This window comes from Penaeus monodon, chromosome 10 (assembly GCF_015228065.2).
Source record: "Penaeus monodon isolate SGIC_2016 chromosome 10, NSTDA_Pmon_1, whole genome shotgun sequence".
In the NCBI taxonomy this organism is placed as follows: domain Eukaryota; kingdom Metazoa; phylum Arthropoda; class Malacostraca; order Decapoda; family Penaeidae; genus Penaeus; species Penaeus monodon.
The window spans coordinates 16,931,809-16,942,210 of record NC_051395.1 but is presented as its reverse complement, the minus strand read 5'-3'; positions in this window follow the sequence as shown (position 1 = coordinate 16,942,210).

Below are 10,402 nucleotides of genomic sequence, written 5' to 3'. Positions count from 1 at the left end.
GAGCACAGCTGCGTGATATTGTACAGGTCCAACAATAAACAATATTCGATTGATAATAAGTATTTGGTACTCCTTTAACGAAAATCATGTCAATTTATCTTGCATGGGTGTATATAGCACCCTGAGTGTATGAGAGGGGGGGGAGGGAAGGAGGGAAGGAAGGGAGGAGGGAGGGAGGGACTGAAGGAGGAAGAGAACGAGAGAGAGAGAGGAAGCGAACGAGAAAGAGAGAGGGGGGTTACAAAGGGAAGGATAATAATAATAATGGTAATAAAGAGTTTACTTAATACATATACATATATATACATGTATATACATACATCCATATATATATCTTATATATATATATATATATATATATATATATATATGTGTGTGTGTGTGTGTGTGTGTATGTGTGTGTGTGTGTGTGCGTGTATGTGTGTGTGTATACTCATATGTGTGTGTGTGTGTGTGTGTGTGGTAGTGTGTGTATATTCATATATATGTGTGTGTGTGTGTGTGTGTGTGTGTGTGTGTGTGTGTGTGTGTGTGTGTGTGTGTGTGTGTGTGTGTGTGTGTGTGTGTGTGTGTGTGTGTGTGTGCATGATATAGATACCTAACCTCACACACGCATATGCATGTATATGTGTTTGTGTTAATCTTCTGTTTTTGTGCAAGAAATGGATCCTGGAGGATGTCGCTAAAAGTTATAAAGCTCTTTACGAACAAGATGGTTTTAAGAACTAGTGGCGGTAGGCCCATTGAAGCCCTGAGTTGATTTTTCTGGGCATGATCCTTGGCCAGCAATTCAGCAACCTCGGAGTCTTCCCCGAAGAAAACGCAGGCCATTCAGGAAGAAAGCTGCGGAGATGCTCTTTGAATGTGGCTCCCTGCTCTTAGTAAATGATACAGCTTTCGAAAAACTGATATCTGAAAGAGTGAGCCTAAATCCTCAAGAATGGCAACAATTTGAGCAGAGGTAATTAAATCAAACCGAGGTGTATCAGGGGTTGGAGATAACAATGTACATTGTGAATCAAGTCTTACAAATGTAAATAGCACCATTCCCAGTAACAGAAAATGATAATTTGACTCTGTCTTGCTAACTGTTTTGGTTTTCATCTCAAATCATGCGAATCATGACATATCATATCCAAGTACGAAGTACTTTATTATCAATATCAGTCAAGTATTGGGGCTACCGGTCGTTCATCTTAATCGACTCAATGTGAGTACTGATATGTCGTCATTAGTATACTAAAGTCAAAGTCAAGGTGGACAGAAAGTGGTCAACCTACCGCATCCCACAGCTTGGTACACTTTTTCCCTACATGCCCTATGTATCTTCTTGGAATAACTTTGACTTTTGATGATGCAGTGGTAGCGCGGTGGCTCTGAATGTATGAGTTTAAGTCATAATCATCGTCTGAAGTAAGGAAAAACACTCCCATGGGTAGCAGTCACCACCTGGTGACTGCTACCACCTGGTCACCACCTGGTGACTGCTACCCATATAAAAACCGAGAGAGGGTACTGTCGTAATCCTTTATAGGAAGTTTCTGACATAAAACAAGTCCATCAACATCAGTCCAGTATTTAGTGGATCAGTCAGTATGTATCAGTCTGCCTTTGGATCGAGTGTGATGTTTGTAGACAAATCTTCAAGTATCAGATGATACTTTGATGTATCATCTGATGGATTTACCGAGTTCATTTCAGAAATCTATGGCAAGTCATCAGTGGCTTCGTTGGTTAAGACAGTAGTCAAGCAATTGCTAAAATAGTGTTTATTTATAAAATGAAAGGAAACGACCATAGAAGAGTTCAAGTGAAAGTGCTATACATTTTAACTATCAACTTACTGCATTGTGAATAGTAATTTCTTTGCAAAATGATGTTCCCAAGATCCTTGTCACGATGTTATTTCGCTGCGCTGAATGGTGGCCGCACTTGCTTGCAATCTGACAGAACGAGCCAGCCATCAACCCTGTGAGGATGATTACCCACCGACCACGACACAAGGTAAGTCAGGATGACCTCAGAGAGAGAGAGAGAGAGAGAGAGAGAGAGAGAGAGAGAGAGAGAGAGAGAGAGAGAGAGAGAGAGAGAGAGAGGAGGGAGGGAGAGAGAGATTTATAGAAATAATTTATTCTATACCTTATTTGAGAATTCTCTTCTGTTGTCAGACTGCAGGATATGGGGGGCTCCTTTGTCACAGAATATATCAACGAGATGGAAAGCAAACTCTTCAGCAGTTTTCGTCTGTAGAGCCCGAACACACCCTCTTCGTCAAATGATCCTGATAGTTCAGATGTTTTCCATCTGGCTGGCTCCGCATATCGACCAAGTCGACCTACAAATAGACTGAACATCAAAAAAAAAAAAAAAAAAAGCAATGTTTTTAGATAATATATTTGCAATCGTGAACAAAGGCAAAGGGTATTAAAGACTCCCATATGACAATAAGCCATGACAATAATGAAATTACTATCAACAGGCTTAACCACTGCTTTGTTTACTAACCTGAGCTTGTGAGTTCATGCTGTTGGATACAATTAGCTTCATCGTCACAGACATGGTACAGTACTTTTTCAGGTAACATTCCCCACAGAACTGTAAATATAAAATTTGGGATCTTGAAACATTGGCATATTTTTCACTTGTTTCCCTAAAGACAATAGTTCTACCTCCATGTCCACTTGCACGATGAATAGCATCGTCACATCGAACACATCTTCAGCGCATACGAATCTAAGTTGAGTTCCCTTTTTCTGCAATTTCTTAAAGGTGATACCTTCAACTGTGCCCAAGGATTTCATACTTTCGTAACAAACGATAGTCTTTCTGAGTCTTTTTAATGATAGCACGTTTAAGTTCATCCAAGTTCATCCAGTTGTTCGTATTCAATTCTGTACAACAAACTCGAAGTATTTGATGCTTTCTTTTCCTCAGCCGTGACCAGCTTTGAATATTTTTTTTCTATTTATCATTGTACAAATTTCCAGAGTATAATAAAATGCACACAAAGTACTGGGAGTAACACTACGTTGGGTCTTCTCCTGGCTTTCAGCAGTGCCTTACTGACAACGGTCTCACCAGTCAACGGTCTCACCAGTCAACGGTCTCACCAGGGAAATGAGTAAATGAACTGGTAAATGAACCAATATTATAAGAGATGATTTACAGAAGTGAATGACAAGCCAGTAAATGAACCAATATTATAAGAGATGATTTACAGAAGTGAATGACAAGCCAGTAAATGAACCAATATTATTAGAGATGATTTACAGGAGAGAGTGGCTGCGAGGCTAGCAGAGATTGAGCAAAGACTACCAAGGGTGACGTGATGAGTTCAGGGGGAAATCCAGCTGTGGGATAAATTTGTTTGTGTGTGTGTGACGATTAGCTGAACCTAAAGTAAGGACAATTAAGCATACTCATTGGTTATGTACTGTAACTGTAACGTTTTATCATTCCCTCGCTTTTTTCCATCTGGCTGCTTGTTGTATGGACATTTTGTAAACTGACCAATGATAATACTGTTTATTTTGTAAACTGACCAAAATCTTGGCGTTTTGCAAAATGTTGAGAAATTTAAGTCATTTTGCAATGTGACCACGAATTTGGTCTTTTTGCATAATGGCCGGCAATTTTGTAAAATGACCAATTTTGCAAAATGGCCGTAACATGTATATATATATATATATATATATATATATATATATATATATATATATATATATATATATATGTACATAAATATATGTGCATAAGCATGTATATATATATATATATATATATATATATATATACATATATATATAGTATATACATTCATATATATAAATATACATATATGCATTTATGGTTTATATATATGTATATTCTCTCTCTCTCTCTCTCTAAAACTCACAGCATAGCAACATTGGGGTTAATGAATCACCGTGTATATGACAAAACCGCTTTTTAATTTTCAGCTTGTCAAGGAAGTTCTGATGATGTGGCCAGAGTGCAAGATGGTTCATGGCAAACTACGACATTCCCAATCGCAGGGCTCGGTGGAACGTGCCAACAGGGATATTGAAGCAATTCTCGCATGTTGGATGAAGGACAACAATTCTACACAATGGTCACAGGGACTGCGCTTTGTCCAGTGGAAGAGAAATACCCGCTTTCAATCTGGAATTGGAAGGACACCATATGAGGCCATGTATGGACAGAAGGCTCGTCTTGGTGTTCACGCATCTTCTGTACCAGAGGAAGTCCTGGGCGGTATGCAGACAGAGGAGCAGCTTACAGAGGCACTAGGTGTTGTCAATGAGGTCACAGACACAGAGGAGGAAGAGATAGGTGTTGAAGAGCAAGAAGAACCATCCGCTGTCATTAACTGCATCTCCTGTGGTAAAAGATATTTTGATTCAGATATGTGCAAAGTGTGTGAGAACCCATGTCACTCTTATACCCCGTGTTCTATGATGAATAGCGATGTTGATGTGCCTGTGCTTTTTTCCATCTTCAGTCGGAGTCAAAGTATTCATACTGAACAAATAATCTCCAACATAGAACAACAGATATGAGCCCAAAAAATGATCGATAAATCTGTGAGGAGATTTCAACCAGCCAAAGTAGAGGACACTGTGATGGTTCCTGTTCCATTAGTTGACCGCGGACGTGCAGAGTTTCCTAATGTGAAGGAGTTGTTTTTTCAGGCATTGGACAATGGCACATATAAGCTTGGTACAAAACACGGCCTGCTTAAACAGGTGTACACTCGCAACCAATTTACTCCATGTTTAGAAAAAATCCTTTCGCTAGATGAAGTAGCCATTGCAGAATCCATGGGACAAGGTCAGGGATTCACTAAATGCTCTTGCACTAAGTCATGTATGACCAGATGCTGCAAATGTTTAAAAAACTCTATTTTATGCAACAGCAGATGCAAATGCAGTGCCTCTTGCTCTAACAAGGTCGACACACAAATACATTAAACTTTGATGTATTTTGTAATCTATTTTCTTTAATGTATTGTACATACACTTATGTTTATCATTTACTTTCTTTCAACTAGCTACTTGCTAAAACTTTATACGTTTTGATGTATTTGAAAGTTGTATTTTCTGAAAATGAATAAAATTAGTTATGTTCACTACGTTTTATCATTCCCTCGCTTTTTTCCATCTGGCTGCTTGCTGTATGGACATTTTGTAAACTGACCAACGATAATACTGTTTATTTTGTAAACTGACCAAAATCTTGGTCGTTTTGCAAAGTGTTGAGAAATCTAGGTCATTTTGCTATGTGACCACGAATTTGGTCTTTTTGCATAATGGCCAGCAATTTTGTAAAATGGCCAATTTTGCAAAATGGCCGTAACATATATATATATATATATATATATATATATATATATATATATATATATATATATATATATTTGTGTGTGTGTGTGTGTGTGTGTGTGTGTGTGTGTGTGTGTGTGTATGTATGTGTGTGTGTCAAAATGCGGTACATCTGTATATACATACTTATGTACACAAAACACGTACAGTAACATTCATTCAGGCACAGCTAAACACACTGACATACAGAGAAGCAATTATATTATGTAATTGTGTAAACTGACAAAGAGATGAATTGTTAGATTTGCTCGACCTAAGCGCTTCTGGTGCGACTGCTTCTGACGAGGCGTGGGCGGCACTGACCTTAAAGGCTGGAGACGGAATCCGAAGAACCGCACTCACGTCGGCACCGTCAGTCCACGAACTCGTCTCTTTGTTACTCTCCCTGGGTATTTTTTACCGAAATATTTCATGTGGCAACATCTATGTAGGTTGCTGATATTCCTTTGGCTTTATGGGCCGCCTCATCGATGTTGTTTGTATATTGCTAAATATTTTACATCTTGTATTTTGTCTCCATAGCATGATGCGTGGTTTAGTAGTGGCATATCTGGCGATGACCCTCATGGTTGCTGTGGCTCAGTTAGATTCAAAGAGCGTCAGATATGAGGTAAAGTACACTGATTTGTTACAAAGTCCTACACTGACATTGTAAGATACAATAGTTCACTTGCAAAACTTAGCCTTCCAGTCTTATTTCCCAATTAAGGTAACAAGTTTTTCTTACCATAATTATTTCAAAGGCCGCTTCGGAGCTTGTTGCGCAGGTGTTGCAGGCACCCCAAGGTGCCCTGGCTAGGACGGCTGTAGGCACTCAGAAGAGGAATTCGGAACTCATTAACTCTCTGCTTGGACTTCCCAAGTTCATGATTGACGCTGGCAGGAGACGGTGAGGACTTCCCCCAGCACAACGCGAGTCATGGCGCCACAACTGACTGACATGTGGGTCAAAAGGCTTTCGTCCCCTGCAGACCTCTTACAGGAAGTGGAAGAATTAATTCCTTTAACCCATAGTATATTCCGAGAAAAATAAACATGAAATTACTAAGAAATATTTTTTTTCCATATATTGTCATTAAATAAACATAATTCAGGGATTTAATAAAAACAAACAAACATTTAACTGTAATTTGATCCAGAGATAGAAGTAGTTAAGGACTGCAGTGCGGTATTGTGGTGAAGTGGGATAAAATGTTAGAGGGTAATTGAGAGTGCAGTATGGCAGGTAGGCTATTGTAATGTGGTGGAATGTGACAGAATGCTGGACTGTGATAGAGTGGAGTGTATTTGTGTGGTGGTGTATAAGGGACTGTGAGAGTGTGGTAGAATTTTAGAGTTTGATACAGTGGTGGAGGCAAGCGAGGCAGACCGGGTTCTGTCGGGAGCTGGCCCCCAGGGTGCAGACAGTGAGCAGAAGTAATCCATCCCTACTGCATCGTGGAGCAAATCCCAAGGTCCATTGATGGATAACGGACCTCATAGCTGTTATATGGGACAGTGCTAGGGAGGGCAACAGAGATGGTGTCCACCCTGAATCATTGCCCAAGGTTTTACTCAGATGGGCATGAACATCTGCTCTTTGCTGCAGGATGACCGATTACCAGCTTAGCTTCATTGTTGGTGGTCAGGAATGTGGAATGTTAATGGTGTGAGCGAATATATGAGATGTCTTTTTCAAAGCTTCATGGGAGTCTTTATGCATGTCCGATTGTTCAGTGAGTCCTGGCTTAATTTTAGTATGATCATGAAAAGTTGTGCACCCTCTTTTATTCTCATACTAACATTCACTCAGTGGCAAGATGGTGTCTACCATAAAACTCAACGTCAGTACCCTGTGAGGGATACAGGGTACTGACCTGGTATCTTATGCATACCCAGACAGGTATACAGATTTAATAGTATCCTATGTTCTAGTGAACTGTCCAAGGAGCTCCAATAGCCAGGATCATGGGAAGATGCAAACAAAACTATTTGTATGGTTGCTGAGTACAGCTACGCTGTAAAGAAGATTCTAGATTACTGTAATATGTTTAATATCAAGTTCATGTATTCATATATCGTTCTCTGCTCTCACAGCATATAGAGATTTCCATGGTAGAAGTGTATAGCCACGGACTTAATCAGGGGAAACTTAAATCCTTAAAAATGTTTTTTACTTCATATATATTAGAATAAAGGCCGCGGTGGTCGAGTGGTTAGAGCATCGGACTCAAGACTGGCACGACGGCAATCTGAGTTCGAGGGTTCGAGTCACCGGCCAGCGCGTTGTTTCCTTGGGCAAGGAACTTCACCTCGATTGCCTACCTAGCCACTGGGTGGCCAAGCCAGCCCAAGTCAGTGCTGTTCCCAAGCCCAGATTAAATAGAGAGAAAGATTACCTAAAAGGAAACACCGGCACTCTCCGTGGAAAGGAACTGGGGACCCTACCACGTACTCACTCTAAGAGCATCACAACATGAAAACTACAATTAAGTATCATGCTGTGACCACGGCGGCTCAAACATGAACCTACCGTAAAAAAAAAAAAAAAAAAAAAAAAAAAATATATATATATATATATAAATATATATATATATATATATATATATATATATATATATATATATATATAGAGAGAGAGAGAGAGAGAGAGAGAGAGAGAGAAAATAGATATCCGTTTTCAGTAAAATGACCTAATTTTCAGGGGGCAGAGAGTGTGAACCACTGCTTGTCTCCATTTTAATTTGGATATTAACGATGTGCAGAAACATTTGTCAGGCCAGTCAGAGTGTGGTTGGACTAGTAGAAGTTTAAAAGTACTTCCCTCTTCTATTTAACTCATGCATTTCATACGGTCTCTCGTAATCTAGTAAAATACTTGGCCTAATGCATTGAATCTTCGTAGTTGTTAATCACAGCTTACACTTGGTTCACCATCACATCTGACTCCGGACTTGTAAACTTTTCATTGCCCTAGAATTCAAGCACAAAAGTAGTCTGATGTTGGATTTGGGAATTTGTGATTTTCAGTTCTGTAAAATTTCATGAAAAGTGTGATCTCATTATCACCTTAACTCTTAGACAGTGGACTTGAATTTTATAGCTCTTCCTATTCGTGTTAATTTGAATATTATTTCTGGTTTTCTTGTTGACAGTGACGATAAAGATTGAGAAAGGCGATTTCATAAGAAAAGTATAAATTTTATGTACAAAGTATGTACAAAAATAAGTTTGTGTATGTATACCTTTGCATCTAGTGCTACTGTGAATATAGTTTACTAAAACAACTTTCGAAAGTAAGAGGATACGCGAAAACCAACTGATTTTTCTCTAGAATTCATTATTTCATTTGTTGTGCGTCTATAGTCAGTCAGAACAGGTAATGTGGCCCATCAGCTTCGGCAACCTACAAGTAACACTAGAACAATCACCATCATCCTGCCACAGATATATTTTACAAACTTATCTTACAGCCTTTTTTGTAACATTTCCGAAACCCCGAACACTCTGATACACTGAGACATGTTTGCCCTTTACGCGTACATTATTGGAACCTGTTGAAATATATTTAAATTTTGTATCAAAGTGCATGCCTTCAACTTGATATGGTTTGATACACTCCGGCCAGCCAATCAGAGTGCGATATTTTTCAGATATATTTCACGTAGTCTCAGATAGGGATTTATATTTTCATTAATTATGAATCGCATCGTAAGTTTCTTGATATAACTTTTTATTGTAAAGGTGCATAAAATGTTTCTGTGCCTTTTTAGCAGTACATCAAATACGTTTTCACTTTATATGGGTAAGATTTGAAGTTAGTTATGACAGTCACTGGAACGACATGGTAAGAAATTCCAATGTGTCCGAATCATATGATGTGGTACTGACTTAGGTGGGATGAATGTCTTCAAAATCATTCTGTAAATTTATGATACAACCCTACAAGCTCAAACATATACAAGAAAATGCCGTGTATATTTGTTGATATACTTCAAGCAGTAAATCAAATAAATGTCTGTGATTGGAATTATGCAGTTGTCTAATTTGGACATGGAACTCACTCATGGTGGATATGAGATCCAAAACCTTATGCAACTTCCGCCTTTCATATATAATACAATGTATGTGAAAAGAAGAAGAAGAAGAAGAAGAAAAAAAAAACTTTCTGCACCGTTGCAAGGCGAAAAGTGGTGTTTATTAACAATTTAAATTACAGAGTAGGCCTTTTATTTGAAGCCTCCACCATGCTTTGCTTGTAATTAAAAGTCATGCGAGCATATTAAGTACTTTGATGGTTTTCTATGGACTTTTTCATGCGGAATAAAATAAAAAAATAACTTTTCTCAAAACTCTGTATGTCAATACAAACTTCGATGATACCGTGTTTTGTAGCGACCATGGTACAACTTGAAAAAATATATCGATGCGTTAGGAGGTGCGGGATGCTACAAAAAAGACCTAAAGTGTATGCCTTCAAGTTGACATGGGTTAATACACTCCAGCCAGCTAATCAGGCAGTGATATTTTTCGATATATTTCACGTAGGGATTTATATTTTTATTAATTACGAACCACATCGTAAGTTTCTTGATATATATATATATATATATATATATATATATATATATATATATATTACAAAGGTGCATAAAATGTTTCTGTGCCTTTTCAGCAGTATATCAAATACATGTTCACTCTATATGGATAAGATTTGAGGTCAATCATGACGGTCACTGGAACGACATGGTAAGAATTTCCATGTCCGAATCATATGGCGTGTTGTTAACCTCGGTGGTATGAATATCTTCAAAATCATTCTCTACGTGTATATAACTTTACAGGCTCAAAAATATACAAGAAAATGTTGTGTATCTTGATTTGTCGATATACTTCAATCGATAAATCAAGTAAATGTCCGTGATCATTGGAATTACCCAGTGTCTAATTTGGACACGATAAGATGCAAAACCTTGTGCAATTTTCATACGAAGAACAGTGTAGGAAAAAGAAGTGAATCTGAGAAATACATATACACTTTC